The sequence below is a fragment of the Pinus tabuliformis genome, chromosome J (assembly GCF_031772625.1).
Source record: "Pinus tabuliformis cultivar Carrire ecotype Pingquan chromosome J, CPIR1, whole genome shotgun sequence".
Lineage (NCBI taxonomy): Eukaryota > Viridiplantae > Streptophyta > Pinopsida > Pinales > Pinaceae > Pinus > Pinus tabuliformis.
In genome coordinates, this window is record NC_142295.1 from 1598343546 (window position 1) to 1598368410 (window position 24865).

A 24865-nucleotide genomic window follows, 5' to 3' on the forward strand; every position below is an offset into this window, starting at 1 on the left:
TGCAGATTGGGCAGGGAGTCCATCAGACCGAAAGAGCACTTCTGGAGGAATATTCAACCTTGGTTCCGCTGCAGTTTCCTAGTACAGCAGGAAACAGAGGTCAGTTGCACTTAGCTCAGCAGAGGCTGAATACATGGCTGCCAGTCGCGTAGCATGTGAGGCCATTTGGATGCAGAAGATTCTAGTGGGATTGTTTGGTCAGAGGATGGATCCAACTTATGATCTACTGCGATAATCAGAGTTGTATCAAACTCTCTAAGAATCTAGTATTTCATGACAGGTCCAAGCACATTGATATCCGGTACCATCATCTTCGAGACTGTGTGGTGAAGAGGATCATGTTGTTGCTGTATGTTTCGACCGAGGAACAGGATGCAGATATTTTAACTAAGGCATTGTCAAAATGCAAGTTCGAGTTCCACAGAGACAGGATTGGGGTGATTGATAATCCCTTTCTTGTTGAGAGGGAGTGTTGAAAATAGCAACAAAAAATTCTAAAAATAGAAGTGCTAAAAATAGCACTGCTATAAATAGCATTTCGGGATACATTCCATTTTTAGTTAGTCCCTAAACTAAAATTGAGAATTAAAATTCGAATTTGATCTTAGCAGCTGTTTGTAAAATAATTAATTGATTCATCTTGAGTTAATTAGTTGTAGGAAATCAAACATGAAGTCTATGTGAAGACATGCAACAGTTTCTCCATTGATTGAGGAAGTTATCCCTTGATTAAAGGAGATCATGATGAGTTGTACTTTGAGTTGTAATTAGTTAGCTCAGTTAATTGAGTTAAGTCCAGTTAGATTAGTTCAAATAGTTTGTTGAATTAATTGTGAAATTAGTTAGTTAATGCATGCATGCATGTAACTGCTGCACTTCAGATAATTGAATATTTTCTCATAAATAACTCATGCATGTCAGTTCAGTCAGAGATCCAGTTGAGATCAGGTGATAGGACAGTGTACTATCAGTTGCAGGAATATTCCATGGAGGATATCTCTTGCATGCAGAAGGAATTCATTCCTTGGAGATTATGCAGTTACTTTTGAGTTTGATGAGTGTGTGATGAGGCCAATTCACATAGGTGGCAGCATTGGACCCCAAGAGAAACTGTGCAAGGAAAGAGGAGGCTTGGAGGGTTGAGGGAAGGCATATGTTGTGTCTATTCAGACTGTGAGTTGTATTGTTAGATTGTGTTGAGAGTAGGATAGCTTGTGAGCTAATGCTTTGTGTAATCTGAACATATTTCCACTTGTATGATAATACAGAGATCAGAGTTTTTAGCTGAGGCTTTCCCCAGAGTATTCTTCTGTGTTCATGTGTGATTGCTTTCTCATTCTCAGTTATATGTGTTCTATTTGATCTTGCTCAAAATCGATTAAGCTTCCGCAAGTTTATTGTAGAAGTAGATCTTGTATTTTGCTATAGTATATTGCATAATCTGTTGATCTACAGTGGGAAATTTCTATAGAAAGAGATACGTATGAAAGATCCCCTCACATAGCAATATTGGAGACATCAAAGTGATGTAGATGATAAATTCATTCTCTAATGGTGCAATGAAGAAGGTCGCATGAATCTGGTCTACATGAAAGTAAAGGGTATCAATGGATGTAGGATATCTTTATAAGGTCTCGTCTACAAGATCTAGGAAGGAAGATAACCACCATTGATCTATAATGCACTAACAGATAATCAAGGTAACAAATATCCATGAGATACATCATTCGACAACTTATGGTCTCTATGCTAAATAGAGAAAGACAAGTCGATGGAAAAAGTATTGAAGGTTAAAAGGACTCAAACATATGCAAGAAGGAAAGGCAAGTTTGGTCCTCAAGCAAGACAAAATAAGTATAGCTAAGATTCAATGCTATGGAAAGTTTATAGAAAGAAGCCCATATCACTGGAAAGATGACGGAAGCTGAAGAAAGGGGCCAAGGAAAGAGGGAGTAACAAATCTCTCCTATGAGTAAGATGTTATCCCTCACAAAAGGGTCCTATCATAAGCTCCTAAATCTTGTGTTATGATATGACCAAGATAATAAAATGCATCATGGCATCATGGAAGCATTAGAAACAAGAGCTCATGACATCACCATGGGAATCATGAAGGACACAAATTCATGGCAGACAAACATGAACAATATAGCTCTTGGGAACCTCAATGAACATTGAAGGAAAGGAAGAAGTCATCCAAGACAAGGCTCATCATACACCAAGTCAAACAGGAACCATCTGCCATATGGGGATATACAAGATCCTCAAAATTCTCTGATGGAATCCTCATCGAAGGGTTCACTAATCTAGAGGAGAAGCACGTGTTTCATCAAGAACCCCAACTTGTGGAATTCATAGACGATGTTATGATGACATAAAAGAAGAAGCAAAACAAGGGGTTGAAGACACTTCAATCAAGGAAGCTGCCGAAAGAAGCCTAGATGACCTAAAGGTAAAATAAGCTATGTGTGCTTCTGTCATATGGTTGTAGGTAACATGGATCATTACTTCTATCTTAAGAAGCATGATCGAGAGGAAAAAGGATCTCCTCCTCTGAAAAGATGCGAGAAAGCATAAGACACTCTAGATGAAATCAACATAATATGTCCTCATATGAAGTATGAGGTGGTTGACTACAATTAAGAAACTCTGATTGAAAGCTCCTAGGAATGGAATGACTGAGGAAGGAAGAGATCGTGAGATATGCAACCATGATGAAGGCAATCAACATCCAAAAGACCAAGAAGATTTGACTAGGAAATCTCACAGAAAGATATGTAGACTCTGATAAAAGTCTGAAAAAAGGAAGACCCTTGACAATGGATATCTCTGGGAGATGTGTCAATATGTGTGCAAGATGTGGATTCCTACAAGAATATGTGATGATGAAGAGCCATCTCATAAAGTATGATTTGATTTAATATGATGTTCGTGAAAATTTCTGAATCTAACAAACCAGAAATCTTACTGCAGTAAACTAATTTGCATTGCCTACTTGTGTTCTTCATTTTAACAAGTTATTTTCAGAAATATTCAGAAAATATTAATGCAAATACACTACAGCCTAGTACCTACACCACCAAATCAAGTACTAAAAAATAAATGAGACAACCACACAAAGGACACACTTAGTTTTGGACTAAATGTCCCCGGAAAAACCCAATGCGGGAAAAATGGTGCAGCAGCTCTGAGGGTTTTCTATTATTAAGTAGAAGTTTTGAATACAAATATTGGTTTCCCTCCCAACAAACCAATGACAGAGAAATACAATGGCAGAAAACCTGAGTGAGTTTTACCTCAATTCACCCGGCAGATTCTCGCTGATCCGGCAGCAAAACTGGCTAGCCCTGGCTACAACTGTGCTGCCCCTTCACAGTAACTGCGTGGGCCTGAGTGGAGCTCTTTGAGGCTCTGCGTCAGCTCTTTTGCCCACTGCATCAGCTTTCTCAGCAGTTCCGGCTCTCTATGTGGAAGGCAGCCCATGAGACTCAAACATATGCGCTGGCCCTTCTGGCTCTGCGTCAAGGTTGCGTGGCCCCAGACTAGCCCAAAGTCAACTCTCCTGGCTACTACGCTGCCTCCACAAGCTTTTCTCCGCCTCTCTGTCTCTATTCCTGAACTATCGCTGCCCCTCAGCTGCATGATCTCCCAAATCGATTTCCCTCCTAAGAACTTCTCACCTCAGAAAATCGATTTCCTCAATCTCTCTATGTGTCTTCTACAACTGACCCCAAGCCTCCATTTATACTTTTCCTTGTTTGAGAAATCAACGGCCGAAATTAAGTCTCTAATCAATGGCTAAGATTAAATTAGACTTCATCCTCGTCTCTTAGAAGCTTCTCACCCATATTTTCATTAATACCCATTAAACTTAGGAACCCCATTAAAAATATTAATTATTTTAATAAAATATAGTTCGGGACGAATTTCACCAAACTATTTCTGGGTCTTGCAGATCTTATGTGTTCTAGCCCCTCCACAAAATTTCGAAGCTAGAGCACATCTGATGCTACCCAAAAATCAACAATCCCTCTTAGCGAGGAATGTGCTCTAGCAATACTTCCCAGTAGAAGTATCACAATGATCCACGGCATCAGTCCTCTGCGCTGCTGACTCTCGGCCTGTCGCCCCTCATCTACTGCACTGCTGCAATCTGTACTGCTGCCCATGACACTTCCACTGCCACTGTCAATGCTACATCTATACTGCAGCTCCCTCCCATAGCACTGCCATTGTTAACTATTGCACTACAACTCAGTTGCTAAGAAGTAAGCAACTGACAAGTCACCCAAAAATCTGACATGTTGGTCAGTCTGGATGCCCCGTGATGCTGAAGCTACCTCTGTTGCTAATCTGTGTTGATCCTCTGATGCTATTGCGCTGCTGTTGTATCTGCTCTATGCCTCCCGCACTGCTGCAACACTCAATTGCGTTGCTTCAGACTCGCACTCTAGCTCTGCTACTGTTGCTCCATCATCCCTCGCACCAACTGATTCCCGTCATTATGCTACCATAATTAAGGGCTCCCGTAGTTGTATGTGATCCACGAGTTTGGGCACCTCAAGGATCCTGCCCTACTGTAGTCATCCCGACTACAGCTCAATATTGCCCCACCTCTTCTCTAGAGGTGCATGACCACTCATGGCGCAATCGTCATCATCCTCCTTCATAGCTTGCATTGGAGTAACCTTTGAGTCAAACTTCTCTTCTTTGCCCTTTTTCTGAGGGCACTGCGTGGTGAAATGACCCATTTATCCACCATCTGAAGCATCTGACTTTGGATATGTCTTTTTTCTTTCTCTTCTGCTATCCTTGTTGTCCCGCTGATAAGAGAGTCGCATCCTCTTCCTCCTTCTTGACTCTGATCCCTTTATTGTTGCTTCCCGCCTTGGTCAACCATCTGATCTCTTTTTGTCGAAGAGCTGCCCACATCTCCTCCAAACTAGGAAGGGAAACCCTGCCCAAGATGCTTTCAACAAAGGTTTCCCAATCTTCAGTGACTGCATTCAGGGCAGTCCTGACCATAAATTCAGGATCTAGTGTAGCCCCTACGGAAGTTAGCTGGTCACGGATCCCTTGCAACCTGAGAAGGAAGGGATCGATTTCTTCTCCCTTCTGCATCTGAAACTGTCTCAACTGACTCTCAAGCATCATCTTCCATTGAACAGAAGTTCTCGCGTACAATGTGGTCAAGGCCTCCCACATTTCCCTTGTTGTGTCCTTCTCAGCAATATGTGGGATCACATGATCTTTGACCCCATCCAAGATCATGCACTTTGCTTTTGCCTGAGCCTCCTCATACTTCTTGAGAGGATCAACATCAACCACAACAACAACTGTCTTCAAGGCATAATCCTTGATGCGATTTTTATCCAAAACTGCCAAGATCCTGGCCTTCCAGATGACAAAGTTGGATGCTCCATCCATCCTGTCCTGATCCCTCAGTCCATTAACAACCATCTTTGCTCAAATGAATGTCAAACTGGTTCTCTTCTCTCTCTTTCCCTGCTACCCCGGCAAAACTCGGATCTTGATTTCTTTGGTGCTAGAAATTTTCTAAGGAACAAGCTCCCTCTGAATTTTGATTTCCTTCACAAAAATCCTTCTGCCAACCACTGTCGAACCACCCCTCTCTAATCTCTCTTTGCTGCTGCTCAGCACTGGATCAAGATTTCTTGGAAAGAAATATTCCGAGGAACTGATTCCCTCTACTTTGCTTCTGCCCCACTAGGTATTGTTCTGCACCAACAAAATCAGCACCCCACCAGCAACTCCAGATGAAATTTGTGCTGCACCTCTAGCCCCGGCAAAGGGAAAAATGAGACTCAACAGTCTCTGCACTAGTCCAGTAATCATTGCACTGCACTCTGCAGCAACAACACCACCCAATCAAGCTGACGCAAGCTCTGCGTGAGCCTCCCTTGGTGACTGCGTCACCCCTCCTCTGCTCTCTCAGCCAGAAACTGCAATGTCTCTCGGGATAGCTGTCTTCACACATATTTTCCTATGTCCTTTCATCGATGGCTTTAGTCCTCCTTGATCTGCAATTGCTCTGATACCATGTGAAAATTTTTGAATCTAACAAACCAAAAATCCTACTGCAGTAAACTGATTTGCATTACCTACTTGTGTTATTCATTTTAACAAGTTATTTTCAGAAATATTCAAAAATATTAATGCAAATACACTATAGCCTACAACACTATACAGATCAAGTACTGAAAAAGAAATGAGAACCACACAAAGGACACACTTATTTTTGGACTAAACGTCCCTAGAAAAACCCAATGCGAGAAAACCGATGCAGCAACTCTGAGGATTTTCTAATATTAAGCAAAAGTTTTGAATACAAATGTTGGTTGCCCTCTCGGCAAACCAGTGACAGAGAAATACAATGACGGAAAACCCGAGTGAGTTTTACCTCACTTCACCGGGCAAATTCCGACTAATCCAACAGCGAAACTGGTTGGCCCTAGAACAACTACGCTGCCCCTTCGCAGTAACTGCGTGGGCCTGCGTGGAGCTCTTTAAGGCTCTGTCAGCTCTTTTGCCCACTGCATCATCTTTCCCAATTATTCCGACAGTTTCGTCTCTCTGCGTGGAAGGCAACTCTCTCCTTCTGCGCTAGCCCTTTTGGCTTTGCGTCAAGGCTGCATGGGACCAGATTGGGCCAGCATCAGCTCTCCTGGCTACTGCGCTGCCTCCACAAGCTTCTCTCTGCCTCTCTATCTGTATTCCCGAACTATCATTGCCCCTCAGCTGCAAGATCTCCCCAATCGATTTCCCTCCTGAGAACTTCTCACCTCAGAAAATTAATTTCTTAATCTCTCTGTGTGTCTTCTCCAACTGACCCCTAGCCTCCATTTATACTTTTCCTTGTTTGAGAAATCAATGGCTGAGATTAAAACATGACTTGATCCGCCTTCTAGATCATTCTCACCCATATTTTGATTAATACCCATTAATATTTTAATTTTCCTAAGTTTAGACTTAGGAACCCCATTAAAAATATTAATTATTTTAATAAAATACAATCCGGGTGGAATTTCACCAAACGATTTCTGGGTCTTGGAGGTCTCATGTGTTCTAGCCCCTCCACAAAATTTCGGAGCTAGATCACATCAAATGCTACCCAAAAATCAACAATGTTTTGATTTCTTGAATAATATATGGATAATGCAGGGCTACTCGAACAAGAGTTGTAAATACAAGTACAACTAGCATTCATGTTGTGGATGGAAGAAGCATGATGAGAAAAAAGTATTCATATAACGAAGGTTCGAAATATGAAGAAGGCCCTTTTCCATGAAGAAAGGAATGACATGATGAACTAAGGAGGAAAGTGATCGATGGTTGTTGCCCTACAAGGAAGAAGCTCAACTAATTTTCATGACATCAAGGAGAAAAGTTGATCAAGCAGCTGAAGGACCCACAAAGAAGAAGTTGTTGATGTATAGAAGAGTCCCTAGCTAAGAGGGAGCTCTGACGGGGTCCCTGATCAAGAGGGAGCTTGGATTGCATCACCACTGATTAAAAAGGAGTGACAGTTGTGTTTTTCTATTTCATGTGTCATGCACTAGACCAGGACTAACAGTCGTAAGTCTAGGTGAAGGCTATGAAGAGAAATGTAGACACATGATATCCTCCCTAGTTGAGAGGGAGAGATAGACACAACATTCTTGTCTTCACTTTAGAAGAAAGAATGGAGGATTGGGTAATCATCTCGCATCTGATTCTCTTTAAGGATGTGTAAGGCATCCAAGACAAGAGTAGGCAAGAGGACTGATATTCTTACAGGGTTGGGAACCCAAGATAAGAATAGTCCTAGAAGGTCATACTCAGTGAACACCCAGGTGGGTGTGTACCTTGAGAGACAATGATGAAGGTGTCTATAGTCATTTGTCTCGCCAAAATTGTGCTCTGATCTGATTAGAGATAGAGTTGTCAATCAAGGCCTTCTTGTGGAAACAATGTTGGTTACTATGATACTAAGAGGATTGGTGTCTTGGTCTTGGAGTGGCCTAGTAGGTCAATGGTCATGGTATTGGTATTGGTATTTGTCAATTGGAATCTCTATAAGAAGAATTTTGTGTGGGTTTTCCACTGCAAGAGGGAGAGATTTTGGCGCTAGCAGAAAGACAAACATCTTGTATTCTTGTCTCTTTGTTTTTGATAGCTATTTGATGAACTAATCAAGACACACACTAATAATAACAAGTGAAAATTGGAATAAGAAGATGTTAGGTCCCTATACCACTAGTGTAACCCTTATTGTTATTAGTGCAACCCCCTTATTTTATTATTGTGCCCATATAGTCCCCATGTTGCTATTATTATGCCCCATAGAAGCCCACTTTTGTTATTGTTGTGCCTCTACAATATTGTTGTTATGTAGGCTCTCATTGTATTGGGGTCCCTTACACTCCTATATAGAGAAAGGAGGTCTTGTCATTTGTATCATCCAAGAATTATTCATTTGTGTAATGTAAAGGAGGTTGCCCCCTCGAAGAGACTGATTTTGAAGTCGTTGATCTATCTTTTCTATCTTTTTGTGAGTTGGTTTCATAACATTTGGTATCAGAGTTTTGGATTCTAGGGTTTTGCTACTCCAAATAGGTCATCCCTGTTCAAACAATATTTCCAAAACTTGACGAGGAAGGAAAAATCATATTGGAATCAGAAGCAGTCACAAAAATAAGAAATTGATAGCTACAAAATCGATCAATTTTAGAGTATCTCATCAAGTGGAAGAACTTACCCGCTGAAGATTCCACATCGGAAGATGAGAATTTTATACAAAAGCATCCAGAACTACTCAAGCGTTGAGGACAACACTTTTTGAATGAGAGGGGCACGTTAGGTCCCTATACTACTAGTGTAACCCCTTATTGTTATTCAACCCCCTTATTGTATTATTGTGCCCATATAGTCTTCATGTTGTTATTATTATGCCGGTAGAAGCCCACTATTGTTATTGTTGTGCCCTACAATATTATTGTTATGTAAGCTCTCATTGTATTGGGACCCCTTAGACTCCTATATATATATAAAGGAGGTCTTGTCATTTGTATCATCCAAGAATTATTCATTTGTATAATGTAAAGGAAGTTGCCCGCTCGAAGAGGTTGATTTTGAAGTTGTTGATCTATCTTTTCTATCTTTTTGTGAGTTGGTTTCATAACAGAAGAATAAGTTGAAACACCTCACAAATAGTTATCATAACTAGAAGAATCTCATTAACTCTACATTGCCCTAGATTCTTCAACAATTACAATCGTTGTCACGGATTTGGTCACTATACGAGCCAATGCCTTGAAGGAGCGAATGATAGAAAGAGGAAAAGATAACAACATGCCTCAATAGAAGACATTGATGAACATCCAAAGAAATCCAAAGGTGCCAAAGATTTCCTTTATTTTTCTATGCTAACAGGTTCTATTGCAAATGACGATGATATGTGGTTGGTGGACAGTGGTGCTTCAAGACATATGACAGGAGTCGTGGCAATCTCACTAGCATGATGGAAAGAATATTATCACAAAGGGTAGAGCTTGGGGACTGTTGTCGCCTGGATTGTATAGGCACCGCGACAACGCTCGGGACAAGGGCTATGACTCTGATCCCCGCCCACTCCGTTTTAGTTGTTTCCCAACAGCAGGCTATGTGGGGGTAGTCCATGTGGAATGAGGTGAAGGAAAACAAGTTGGGCATCAACTTGTTTCAGAGACACGAATGAGTGGCTTAGCCACTTGGTTGAATTGAAGCAAGATTATTAGTTATATTAGATTTTAAAATATGAGACCGATGCCTTAATGGAGTCACAAATCCTTGCTTATAGTAATTAGAACCAAATGACTAGATGGACACCCATTGCTTGAGATGAATGACTAACCTATATGATATGCAAGCCCTAGGACCTATGTGAGATGCAGTGATCTTGTTTAATTTTAATTATATGCCTAGTCTAAGTGTATCCTTCCCTTTGTTGATTTGTGGTAGCATCGGATGTGCTCTAGCAATGAAAATTGGTGGAGAGGCTAAAGCACATAAGATCTCCATGACCCAGAAATGGTTTGGGGAAATTCCACCCGGTTAGAGAAATATTAAAATAATTAATATTTTTAATGAGGTTCCTAAGTCTAAACTTAGGAAAATTAAAATATTAATGGGTATTAATATAAAACTCGGTGAGAATGTTCTAAATGACATGGATCAAGCCAAATCTAATCTTAGCCGGGTGAGAATGTTCTAAATGACACAAATCAAGCCAAATCTAATCTTAGCCGTTGATTAGAGACTTAATCTCGGCCGTTGAAGGCTCAACAGGAAAATTATAAGAAGAGGCTTGAGGGTTAGTTGGAGATACACCAAGATTGATCAATCAATTCAATTTTCTGGAGCGGGGTTTGCTGAGAAAATTTGAACAAGTGATCTGTTGCAGCGAGGGGCAGTGAGTACATAGCAGAGAACCAGAGATAGTGCCTGAGGGTCAGCGCAATGACCAAAGAGGCTAACAGAGATGCAGCTAGAGCTACGCAGACGCAACAGGAGCCACGCAGAGGCAGCTAGAGATTGCGCAGAGGCTGAGGGGCCTGCGTGGTGACACAAAAAGCCAGAGAATTGATGCAGAGAGGCAGAAGGCTGACGCGAAAGATTAAGGAGTGATATTGAGGCTAGCAGGGCTGACGCAGAGCCTTGGAGAAGCGTCGGAAGGATATTCGTGGGGCAGACTTGCTGAATATCTATCTCCGAGAAGAGGTATTACTGTCATGTAACAATCTCTGTTGGGTGAGCCAGTTCGGCACCATAGTTATACTCAAAGAATCTGCATAATAATAAAACCCTCAGAACTGTTGCACCGGTTTTCCCGCATTGGGTCTTTCCGAGAACGATTGTCCAAAAATAACAGTGCCCCTAGTGTGTTTCTCTAGTATTTCAGTTGTTGACTTGTATATGAGTTAAGGCTGCATTTGTGTTTATTTTCAGTATTTATATGTATAAATAACTTGTTAAGGGGAATAAAACAAATAGTGCAGTAGGGATTTCTAATGTGTTAAATTCAGAAATTTCAACATGGTATCAGAGCGTTGTAGACCACAAGAGAACTAAAGGCACCAGCAATGATATTGGAAATTTGCAGCAGTAGCAGCTATCCCGAGAGACAGAGTTGCTCCTAAGCAGAGGGCAACAGAGAAGGAGTGACGTAGAGGGCTTGCGTCATCATTTCGATCCAGAGAGAGGGCCAGTGCAAAGGCAAAGAGAGGTAGAAGAAGCTCACGGAGAGCCACGTTATCCAACTCAGCGAGGTAGGCTTGACGCAGTTGGCCAGAGGAGTGATTCACCCTTTGTCAGGATTGCGCAAAGCTAGAAGGCTCAGTTTCTCCAGTTGTCGAAGCCTAGGGAGTTATGGGCAAATTGTGGATTGGAACGCTGGTGGGGTGATGTTTCTATCAGAATAGAACCTAACGGGATAGATCCAAGTTAGAGGGAGTCCCTACCTTGACGGATTTCTAGCCAAGAAATCCAGATCCGAGTTGCAGTTGCAAAGAGGATTAGAGAGGAGCGGTTCGACAGTTGACGGGAAGATTTCCAGCAAGGAAATCAAGACTTAGAGGGAGATTTCCAGGAGGAAAGTCGAATCTCAGAGGGAGTCCAGAAGAAGAGCAGAGATGGCAATGAACAGCTTAAGGGATCAAGATAGATTGGATGGGGCTTCCAACTGTCATCTGGAAGGCCATGATCCTAGCAGTCCTAGATAGACATCGCATCAAGGGCTTCGCCTTGAGAACCGTGGCTATCCCAGTCGACCCAGCTGATAATGAGAAGTATGAGGATGCAATGGTGAGGGCAAAGTGCATAATCCTTGATGGGGTCAAGGATCTTGTTGTACCACATATTGCTGAAAAGAACACAGCAAAGGAGATGTGGGATACTTTGATGACCTTTTATCAGGGCACTTTCGTGCAGTGGAAGATGCTATTGGAAAATCAGCTGCGGACGTATCAAATGCAGAAGGGGGAGCAGATAGATCTATTCCTCCTCAGATTGCAGGAAATTTGTGACCAACTTACTTCCATTGGGGCCACGCCCGATCAGGAATTCATGGTGAGGACTGCCCTGAATGCAATCTCCGAAGAGTGGGAGACATTTGTCCAAGGCATTTTGGGCAGAGCTACTCTTCCAGGATGGGAAGAGATGTGGGCAGCTCTTCGCCAAGAAGAGATCAGACGGTTGACCAAGGCAGGGAGTAGTGGCAAGGGAAGTCGAATCAAGAAAGAGGAGGAGGATGCGGCTCTAGCATCTGTGAGACAGCAGGGGAAGAGGAAGAAGAAGGATATCTCCAAGGTGAAGTGCTTCCATTGTGGGGAGCTGGGTCATTATGCATCCCAGTGTCCCAGGAAGAAGAACAAGGGAGAGGCTTCCGACTCCAAGGCAGCTCCGGCTAAGGCGGAGAAAGAAGTCGAGACTGATGACAACTGTGCCATGAGTGCTCATGCAGCTCTAGAAAAAAGGTGGGGAGACATCGAGTTGTAATTAAAAGGACTACATACTAGGGGCAAGATCTTTGAGGTGCCCAAACTCTTGGATCATATCCGGCTATGAGAGCCCTTAACGACAGTAGCAGGATGACAAAGGTTGGGTGGAGCAAGATGCGATGGAGCAACAAGGCAGTGCTAGACCGCAGAGGTATGTAGCAGCGCATTGGAAGTTGCAGCTGTGCGAGAGGCACAGAGGTGGTTGCAGCAACGCAGAGGGAGCATAGGATAGCAGCAAAGGTAGCTTCAGCATCAAAAGGCTTCCAGACTGACAAGGATGTCAGATTTTTGGGTAGATCAGTAACATACTTCTCAATAACTGAGTTGCAATGAAGCAGTTAGCAGTGGCAGTGGTAGGGGCGGCATGGGCAACATATTGAGAGGTAGTTGCAGTACAAATGTAGCAGTGGCAGTGGCAGTGCCATGGGCAGCAGTACAGGAAGCAGCAGAGCAGATGATGTGAGGCAACAAGCCAAGCATCATCACAGGTACCAGTGCGGAGGATCAGTGTGATGTTCAGTGGTAGAGCATTACTAGAGCACATTCCTCGCTAAGAGGGAGTCCTGATTTGTGGTAGCATTGGATGTGCTCTAGCCATGAAAATTGGTGGAGAGGCTAAGGCACATAAGATTTCCAAGACACAAAAATGGTTTGGGGAAATTCCACCCGTCTAGAGAGATATTAAAATAATTAATATTTTTAATGGGGTTGCTAAGTCTAAACTTAGGAAAATTAAAATATTAATGGGTATTAGTATAAAACTGGGTGAGAATGTTCTAAATGACATGGATCAAGCCAAATATAATCTTACCCGTTGATTAGAGACTTAATCCCGGTCGTTGAAGACTCAATAGGAAAAGTATAAGAGGAGGCTTGAGGGTCAGCTGGAGATAAAATTGATTAGTCAGTTCGATTTTCTGGAGGGGGGTTTGTTGAGAAAATTCGAACAAGTGATCTGTTGCAGCGAGGGGCAATGAGTACATAGCAGAGAGGCAGAGATAGTGCCCAAGGGTCAGCGCAGTGACCAAAGAGGCTGACGCAGAGGCAGCTAGAGTTGCGCAGAGACTGAGAAGCCTACATGGGTGACGCAGAAAGCCAGAGAGTTGACGGAGAGAGGCAAAATGTTGACGCAGAGGGTTCAGGAGTGACGTTGAGGCTAGCAGGGCTGACGCAGAGCCTTGGAGAAACGCCGGAAGGATTTTCGTGGGGCAGACTTGCTGAATATCTGTCTCCGAGAAGAGGTATTACTGTCATGTAACAATCTCTGTTGGGTGAGCCAGTTCGGCACCCTAGTTTAGTCAAGAAATCTGCATAATAATAAAACCCTCAAAACTGCTGCACCAGTTTTCCTGCATTGGATTTTTCCGAAAACCCTCAAAACCGCTGCACCGGTTTTCCCGCATTGGATTTTTCCGGGGACGATTGTCCAAAAATAACGATGTCCCTTGTGTATTTGTCTAGTATTTCATTTGTTGATTTCTATACGAGTTAAGGTTGCATTTGTGTTTATTTTCAGTATTTACATGTATAAATAACTTGTTAATGGAATAAACAAGTAGGTGAAATAAACCAGATAATGCAGTAGGGATTTCTGATGTGTTAGATTCAGAAATTTCAACACCCTTAACTATTTTGAAGTTGGGCTCTGTTGCACTCAAATTGTCAATGTTCTAAGGAAGCAGAAGTCCCAATTTTTTCAACAAGGATCGCATCACATATCAGCAGTCTATGTGTCATAGTCATCCCATTCTGCAAGTTATAAATTGTAAATGATATTAGTAAAACCACAAGTCTATGTAACAACCCAGGTAAGCCTATAATTTGATGACAAATTCCACCCTAGGAGGTTTTTTAACCTCACTAATTGCTTGTGTTTTTCGACACGACTAATCAATAGAGTTTTTTCCCTCCAGCTTAAACCCCCAAAGCTATGGTGAAATTTATTGTCAAATTATTAGGTGAGTCCAAGTGTTTTAGTCGAGTTTGATGTAAAAGTGGTTTGAAAATAATTTAAGCTAATTCGCTAAATTATTTTATTACAAATCACTTGGTTTACTAGATCATATTGAGTCGCAGAAAGGTTATGTGCCTTGAGGGTCTAAGACGAATGTATATTCCCTCTTTGATTCTTGTAAATGAAAAAACATATGTATTAAAGCGTTGAAAAAATAATTAATCCCCTCATGTATAAATTAATTAATTTTTCTGGCAAAATAAAATTAAATCCTAATCTAGAAAATTAATTAATTAAGTCGAAATTAAATTGTCTAGGAAAATAAATTCTCCAAAATGAAAAATTTGTGGGTCTTGAAAGAATCAATTTTTAAAAGTCCTCCACCAAGGGAATATTGTATTTTTTTCAGAAAATTTGGACCTTTGGACCTTGGTGGCTAATTCAAAGTCAAAGTTTGAACAAATTAGCTCTAGATAATTAATTTTGAGCTGATTAAAGTAGAATTAAATGATAAATTCGAAAATTCCTCAAAAATAAGAAATCAGGGGCCAAGATTAAAAGATCTTGAAATATTTATCAATGGCCAAGATTATTTTGACAAGGATCAAAGAAACTAGCCGTTATTTTTCCATTTGGAGGATTTATCTATAAATTAGAGAGTCATTTGAGTCTCTAGTCATCTTGATCTCTGGCTAAAATTTCTGCTGAAGCATTGTGTAAACTATTGTCCCACTAGGAACTATTTTTTCTATCATAATAAAAGACTTTGGGGTGAAATTCAAGGTGTTCTTGCTTATTGATTTGTGGTATGTGCTAACTATGAGCATCTCTATGTTGTGCAGAATATTGATAAGATTTGTTTTTATCATTAGATGGAGATAAAACCATACTATTGATATTTTTTGGTTAACCTTAGGTGTTTTGATTTCCCATCTGATCTAACAAATTATTTTGAGATAAATTCATAGTGCTTGCAGGTACTTCAGTCCTTGGCCTCCAAGTTCACAAACTTGGGCAAGAATCATTGTTGCTTGGATCTCTAGTTTTTATATGGTGGATTTAATCTTCGCTTGGGCTATAGTGAATCATTAATTTTTCTGAAGCATTTTAACCATTCTTTCAAGTAAAAAATATCATAAAAAAATTATTTTCTCAAAATCCATTTGAAAACCCATGTATATTTTGTAAATAAAATTGTCAATTTAAATTGTAATTTATTTTTCTATTTCGGGTTGGGGTTTTAGATTTATTTTGTATATATATATATATTTGGGGTTTGGGTGTCTCTATTTTCATTTTTACAGGTTAGATCAAGGAGTTAAGTAGAAGAAGAGCTAGATCTAGGCCCTTGAGGGTAAGATCTAGTCTCTTGGAATTTTTTACAGGGTTCCCACAGAAGAATTTTCTGAAAACCAAAGCGCTGAAGCATAAAAAAAATTCGGACCAAGGGTTTCAAACTTTTAAGAGCTTCTAGCCCAGTTCGGCCCTCCAAACCCTCAGCGTCCCTCCTTTTGCCCTCTACGTCTTAGTTTTTTGGCCTCTCAGGGCTAGCCGTGACCCTTAGGGGCTACGGCTTCCCTTTCATCCCCTCCTCGGCCCTTCGTCCAGCCTTCTCCTCCCCTCTCCCTCTCCTTTCTCCCCTCGGCCCTCCTCCCCCGGCCTCCTCTCCTCTAACCCTAAGCCGCAACCCTCTAAAAGCTTGCGGCCCTATTTTTTGTGGTGTTTAGGCCCTAGGCCTTAGCCTTAGCCCCATAACCCCTATTTCCAAAACGTTAGCCTCACAGGGCAAAGTGTGGCCCTTTTGGCCATTTCCAACCTCCTTGTGACCTGATCTATCATACTAGCCCATTTAACCCTGCAAATTCGCTTCCCTTGACCTTGTTCTCAAATTTTTGGCCTCTTTTGCCCCAAAATTGATCTGAAACCCTAATCTGAAGATTTAAGGCTAAATACTTGACGGTTTTGTAGGATTAAGGCCTTAAAATTCATATCTAGCAAGCGTCAAGGTAATCTCAAAGTTTCAACGAACTTCAACGGTGGGATCTTCAAGGCCTTGAGCCTAAGGTTTGACCTCCAAACCCTTATTTTGCTTCAGTTTCATTACAGCAGTTAAATCATTAGTTTCTAGGCCCTAAAATCGTATTCTAATTGGTCAAACTGATTAAAATTGAAAAATCTAAGTTTTCACAGATTTTGGCCACTTGGGCATCTCTAATTTGACCTAGATCTAACATTTTTCTTTATTGGAATTTTCTACATAGCTGTGAAATTTAAGTCTGAAATATTTCTGAAGTATATACTTGATAAGGACTAAAAATTTTGGATTTTCAATTTCCCGGCAAAAACTTACTATTTTTAGACCTTTGGGGCAGCATATTGAGTCATTTTAGCTTGTTGATTTGTAGCTAACTGTAAAGATTGGTATTATAATTTACAAATGGTAAAGACTGATATTATAATTTACAAATATTTCTAACAGTATATGCCTGTCCATTTAAATTCATTCCTATTTAAATTCATTTCTAACCTACTGTATTTACAATTTCATAAAATTTCATTTCTAGCAGAATGTACAGAATATACCTTCCAATTTTATGACTAAACAATTCAAATTAGATGTATGTACTTACCTGGTTTTTCTGAGTTGGTGTCGGTTCCTGGATGATGTTGTTCTCTGGATACCAAACCAACCAATTTCCTCAACCAATTTCCTCCCCGCCTGTCTGGGATCGGTCTTTCCGGACCCCAAACCCAAAAGGCTTCAAAAGTGAAACCTTTTGGCCCCCGTGCCCAAAACTTCCAAGAACAAGTCTCAATTTTCCTAGATTTATATCGGAGCCCCAAAGCTCATTCGTTATTTCACATTCCTCTCCCAGATTCTTCATTTGCTTCCTTCCCAAATTTCCATCCCGCCATCTCCATTTAATCATCTCCCCCCCCAGGTCCTTCTCCTCTTAGATTTTCTTATATAGGAAAGGATCCTTCCCTCCGAAGAAATCCCACCCTTTTTTTCTCCAATCAGCCTTGTCCTTATCCTTTTAAATTCCCATTACTCCAATCGGTTGTCTTTATTGTACATTAAATTATATTTTATTTAAATATATAATAAATGGTATTTTGATAAAGAATTTAAATATATAATAAATGGTATTTTGATCTTTATCGCTTCAACCGACTTTAGGAAGAGGATCTTTTTTTTTAAAGTACTTAACATGACATGCCAAAGGATAAGTTAATTAACTTGGGCCTAATAATATTTATTCATTTATTATTTAATTAAATGGTATTAATGAAAATGAATTAATATATTATAAATAAGGTATTAATTAATTATTTTACTATTTAATTTATTCCCCATACATAAACACTTCATATAATTAAATTGGTATGAACACTACTACAATAATTAATTCATTTTTTTCTTTTACTTGGGAATTTTCATAATAAGTTAGTATGCATACTAGTGCAGTGCATGCAATGCATGCATATGTAGCTATCATATGCATGCCTCGTATACATGCTAATATTTTTATGTTACTTGTAAGTTGAAATGGGTCGTTACATACACCCGTCCTTCAAAACACTTCGTCCCGAAGTTAGAGTTTATATAGTATATCGGTAATTACTTTAGTGTTTAGTATAATCATGTAAGGATTGCGTTCCGCGATTGAATACTTATTTGTAATGAAAAGAATTTTAAAATTTATTTTGAACATTCATGCTCTGCCCCAACAGAGTTCCTATCCTTCCTAATCTCTTCCACTCCCATCCTATCCGTCCTCTACTGGATTATGCCATGGCATCGGCTATACCGATCTAACCATTCATAAACCTCAAGGGTGATAGCGTCGATTGTATCGACCTATATATTTTGTAGGCATCCGGCAGTCATCATCACACGTCTAGGGGAGCGTAACTCGCACAGTCCTCCCATGACTCCAGGTTTTGGAGGATAAACGGTGGGCAACACCTCCACCCCTCCTAGTTGGATCAAGCTGAACACCCTATCATGGAACCTGATTGAGCCTCAATTGTTCTTGGAAGTTTTGTCATCACATGGTTGGGTTGGTATCGGGATTTAACCAGAGCTTGTATAGCGTATCAGGGTGATGAAAACATCTGCAACATAAATACTTGTCCACACATCATAACATATGCATTGATATATTCATAATTAAATATATTCAAATAACCCTTTCCTAGCATTTTATATTTTGTTGATACCTATGGTATATATTTTAAGTTTATATGACATACTTGGCTATGTCTAGCTGATATACCTACAATTAACTTTCACATCAAAATAGTAAAGTATGATCACTATTATTATATCCATTTTATCAATGATAAGAAATCTATGGTTTTTTATGAAAGTCACACATGCTCATAAGTAAGACATCATATGTAGAAATTTCATCCTAACATAATTCATGTGGGCATCCATAAATCAACAATACACGCAGATTTAAGTAAACATACATAATAAACCATAATAATTTGAAATAACATACTCCTATGTATCTTTTCATAGCTATGGAAAATTTCAAAATGACAGTCTCGAGAATATGGTTAATAAAGTAAAGATAAAATAAAGTTTTTTTTTTTTTTTTTCCCCTTATCTATTATACACTTTCCCTATAATGATATTGCTAATAAATTTATATTCTTTATGTATTAACGCTTATTATCCTTATCATTTTGTATCAAGTTTTCCCTATACAACAATCACTTCAGCTATCTTTCATGTATCAATTATCATATTATAAGCCCTTTAGACACCCTTCTGTACTGCTATCTTGTAACTTATTCGACTTTTACTTCACTTTTATAGTTCCCCACTTTGCAACTAGTGTTATTTGTTAACATTACTCCCTATTTCCACACACACACACACATATATATATTTTTACTTGATGGTTGCTTTCTTTTTCTTCACTTTCCTTGACCTTGTTATTTATGATTCTCCTTATCTCTTCAATTACCATAGAGTATACATTAGTTTATTGTTTATTTATGCCCTCATTGCTTTTTATATTTACTTTAACTATTAAAGATATACTCTATATTCTTTTATATTTTGTAACATATTTATTTTCACTCTACTTTTATATATATAGTTCCCTGGAAATCATAGTTATATATCATACTATTATAAATTTGTTCCTTTCCAAATTTTCACTTTCATTTTTTTTTTTTTTTAAACTCGATTCCATTTCGAATTGTATCATTTATGATGGTAAAAATGAAAATAATTGGGCCATTTCTCGATGCGTGCGTGTCATCTTGCTCAGGGTTCCAATGTCTCCATTGAGGATGGTAACCGATTGGAGAACTAGAAAATTCAGATTCAGATTAACTCCGAAGCACGTTGTGGCTGGATAAAACCATGATGACATGGTTGGTATATTAAATCTAAAATTGTTCATGATATTTAAATTTTTAACTTGATTGAGACTAAATTCCACACCAATTAATTTGTCTATACCTTTATATTATTCCAAAATTTTTCATAATAATAAATCTATTTATATATTAAAAATATATTTTAAAATTAAAAAGAAATCATAAATTCACTCGAAAATATATCAATGAATTCCGGAATATATAAATATAAAATATTCCACTCCCAATGGTTTCATTCAAACAGTAGTTGTTTCTAAACCGACTTCCTGACAATGCACCACTTCAAAATGAAGACATAGACATGTTAAGATGTTTTTAGAACATTTAGAGTATTTCAGTTTTTGCTAATTGATAATCAAGTGCATGTGTCATCGGTCATACAAAATGGTTCTACGGAATGATTAAGTTGAAAATATTGTTTTTCCCATATTTTTTTTATAATTATATAATTAAGGTATCGTTTAGTGTGTCAAAAGGTAAATTTTATAATTTCATAGGAAGGAGGTCTAATTTTTTTATATTCAATTTTGAATTGGCACGTGTTTTTTTTTTTTAAATAAAAATAATATATCTTTTAAATAAAAAAAAATCTCGAAGCCATAAATAAAATGTTAAATCACCAACTATGTTTAAAATTAATTTTTAGTCAACTCAACGAACTGAAATCACCCTTTAAACCACATAGACGTGTGATTATGTTATTAAGAAAATATATAAAGATTCTTAAATGCCGGTCACGGTCCACTGAATCTAAGTTCACACTGAGCTATATAAACATGAGAAAGGTGGCAATTTTATTATTGATGCAACAATATTAAGACGCCGCGCAGAGTACGGAGGAACAGACAAAAAGACATTATTTGACCTCAAAATTTTACAGAAACCTTACGCCAGAAAATTTATGAGCTCACGTAATTTTTTCTATAAAAATCTATCAGAGATTAACCTGTTGGAGGTTCCTCAAGTTTCCAAAGGAATCTGGAAGCCCTGTTAATGAAACACACCAGTTTAAATTAAGCTGCCGGAGGTTACATAACTTCCCAAAGGAATTTGGAAGCATATTCAACTGCTGACTACTGGACAGGTCAATATATTGGAGTTTCGTTAAATTGCCAAAACAATCCGGCAGCGACTTCATTGACCTGCAGTTGATTAAGCTCAGGTGCTCCAAAGACTGCAGATGACAGAAGTCATCTGGCAAAGTTTCCAGATGACGACTAGAAAATCCATATCGAAGCACAAATTTTGATAGGGTTGAAATCATATTCTGATATCTATGTTGTTTCACGATTTTTTTTTTTTTTTAATAATATTGTATCTATACATTAAAACATATTTTAAAATAAAAATCATATTGCTCGCAAAAATTTCGAAAGAATATAAACTAAAAAAAATAAGCACCACCAATACATAAATTAATTGTAGTGCGCCTTTCGATTAGATTCTAAACAAACTTATCCTAAAATATAACTGGGGAAAATTAAAAAATAGACTATTGATACCATGTTTCGGGTCTAATCCGTTATCTTGAAAACAACGGCAATCTACCAAATTGATAAAAAAAATGCGTGACTTGTTTTGTCGGACTTGTTCTCACCTGCCTCCGGAATATAAGTGGGCAAATTATGTCAAAATTCTTTACAAGGTTTGGAAGGCATTAAACGTCTCTGCGTCATCAACGTGTTAAACTCATGTGAGTCACTGCCACTAATCAGCAAAACTTCTCTCAATTTCCCTTAATTCGCTTGATGTGTGAATATTATGAAATGAAATGTGGAGGGACTACGACCCTTCCACTTGGCCCTCCAGACGTCGCCTCATATGGCCCTTAAACTTTAAAAACCGAAACATGTAACATATTGAAACCTTAGAACCTCATAAGCTTGCCGCAATTCCTCCAATTCACCTACGGCATTACTAACTGCAGGTAGATCAATTTCTGTTGCCTGACTAGCAGCAATACCAGTAGGAATAATAGCAGGTTTATTAGCCTTTTACTTCAAACCTTCTCTGTAGTCTAACAATTCACTGTGTCATCTGAATTCTCTCTCATTTTCTCACAGCATGCTGTGTTGTGTCATCTGAATTCTCTCTCATTTTCTCAAAGCATGCTGTTTTTTTTTTCTTTTTTCAGGAATATAGGTAACGGACTTCATTTGCTCCACAGGATTATCCAGTTGTGCCGATGCAAAGCCAGATGACTTTACCAGCTGAGAAAAATCTTTAAAAGCTTGCATGTTCATTCTGTCGTTGTCCTCATCTGACCAATCCAATGTATAGTGTATGTATTTAGAGGGATTCTTAACATAGTCAGGGACTCCAACACAGTCATTCTGTACTAAATCTGAAGAACCGGGGTCTCTTATTGATGGTCTCTTTCTTGAGTTCACCCCTTCAATGTCATCATGCTCAGTTTCCAACTGTCCTTCGGGATCCAGGATGATTCCCCCTGGGCACTTGCTACCCCTAAAGATGATCGCAATATTGTAAAGCACCATATGATTTATTTTTAGCTTTCCATCATATCCATTTTTCAAGGCAGAATTCATGTGGGATTGGATTCACCTTGAAAGTTGACAGGTGGAGTAATCCAACTCCGGTTCCTGACAGAAGATTTACCTGAACTGATGATTCAAAGTGAGTTTCTTTTCAGTGTCAAAATGAACTCGTTTTTCTGCTTAATTATTTCTCTTTCCATCTTTGCTTCCCAAACTATGGGGATAAACCATTAATCTGTCCTCACAGAAATTAAAATTATAATTCTGAATAGGTTGTCGAATTTTGATCATGACTTGTGATTCTGGCTTGCTGTGTGTTTCAGTTCTAATATGTCCATTATTCTATCATTTCTAAAAAATCATTTCAACTCCGTTTGAGACTTTTTTGTTTAGATATGCTGAAATATTTTTGTTAACTTTGAGTTCTGCTTCATGAAAAATAATCTTCAGAAAATAGCTCTATCATGTTGTATTTTTCTTCCAACTTGCCTCTGCTGGACTGTTATTTTTTCGCTGCAAGGCACACTTGCATTGCTACAGAAAACTGTTCTACTGCTGCAAAAAAAATGTCTGATAGGGTATGGATTTTCGGATTTCCTTCACACTTCAAGCATCTGCTCTGCCTATGCAATAATTCTTTCCTTCAAATTGGGTCTATGTAGCACAAATCACGCTGCTATCTTCCATAGAAAATCATGTCTGAATATTGCACTAGCATTTTTGCATCTGTGAATTTCATCTTCAGATAATATTTGCTAAGGTGTCTGATCTCACTCGTTCTTGGGCTTCTGAAGCTATGAATTTTTGAACACTAATATATATTTTCACTGTTTTAATTTAACAGGTTATTATGATGTTTACATCGACTGGAAACTTCTTGCTGTGACAGGATAACAATTAAAATTTTGTTTCTGACAAGCAACGAATAATCACAATTTTGTTTATGACAACTTCAGGATATAACAAAGAAGCAAGTACTGAAGTTGACCGAAAGCAGAAATTTTTATTTATCAGTATGGAAAATTCTTTGCTGATGGAATATGATTGGTTTCTTCGCTACCATGGGCTCGGATCTTATTTATATAGATGCCTAGATTCTTATGAATACAAACTACAGATAATAACAACTTCCTTTCTGAAAATTGGTATGCTTGCTCCAAAGTCTTAACTTAGAATTTTCGGTCATTTGTTTATGCACAGAACTATAAATGTTGGGACGACATTTGGATACATATTTTCCGCTACTATACCATTGTCTACCATTCAGGCTTTATATATATGACTGTAACAGATCTTCCGTAGTTCGGTCTTGGTCCTTTGTGACTGTAGCCTCAAGTTGATCCTGTTAACTATGCTTACAGTGCCTTTAATCAACTCGGCACTAGGTCCTTTACTTGCTAGCTAACTAGCCCTCAAATGTCTCTTTATTCCGTGATCTGACTATCCACAGAAAATGCATAGACTTTTGATGATTTCGGATTACTGAGGTGACAACGTATTCTTAATTTGAAAGGTGATTTCAGACCTTAATATAATTCCAACTATTATAATTCCAACTATATGATGGTAGCCGCCAAGGTCCCAAGTGTTTGAATTTAGCTCTGATACCATATGTAAAGATTGGTATTATAATTTACAAATGGTAAAGACTGATATTATAATTTACAAATATTTCTAACAGTATATGCCTGTCCATTTAAATTCATTCCTATTTAAATTCATTTTTAACCTACTGTATTTACAATTTCATAAAATTTCATTTCTAGCAGAATGTACAGAATATACCTTCCAATTTTATGACTAAACAATTCAAATTAGATGTATGTACTTACCTGGTTTTTCTGAGTTGGTGTCGGTCCCTGGATGATGTTGTTCTCTGGATACCAAACCAACCAATTTCCTCCCCGCCTGTCTGGGATCGGTCTTTCCGGACCCCAAACCCAAAAGGCTTCAAAAGTGAAACCTTTTGGCCCCCGTGCCCAAAACTTCCAAGAACAAGTCTCAATTTTCCTAGATTTATATCGGAGCCCCAAAGCTCATTCGTTATTTCACATTCCTCTCCCAGATTCTTCATTTGCTTCCTTCCCAAATTTCCATCCCGCCATCTCCATTTAATCATCTCCCCCCCAGGTCCTTCTCCTCTTAGATTTTCTTATATAGGAAAGGATCCTTCCCTCCGAAGAAATCCCACCCTTTTTTTCTCCAATCAGCCTTGTCCTTATCCTTTTAAATTCCCATTACTCCAGTCGGTTGTCTTTATTGTACATTAAATTATATTTTATTTAAATATATAATAAATGGTATTTTGATAAAGAATTTAAATATATAATAAATGGTATTTTGATCTTTATCGCTTCAACCGACTTTAGGAAGAGGATCTTTTTTTTTTAAAGTACTTAACATGACATGCCAAAGGATAAGTTAATTATCTTGGGCCTAATAATATTTATTCATTTATTATTTAATTAAATGGT

General features: G+C 38.7%; 1 protein-coding gene and 1 long non-coding RNA gene across 3 annotated transcripts in view; one reads left to right on the forward strand and one right to left on the reverse strand.

Moving 5' to 3' along the window:
- AMY3 (alpha-amylase-like 3) overlaps window positions 1–24865 on the reverse strand; it is a 292967-nt gene that overhangs the window by 50223 nt on the left and 217879 nt on the right. The window lies entirely within an intron of this gene.
- LOC149233591 (uncharacterized) lies at window positions 20685–22157 on the forward strand. Of its 2 annotated transcripts, none has more exons than XR_016248238.1 (2): window positions 20685–21874; window positions 22028–22157. It is a non-coding gene; the product is annotated as an uncharacterized LOC149233591 (long non-coding RNA). The 2 variants fall into 2 exon arrangements; XR_016248239.1 differs by having other exon boundaries at window positions 20685–21820.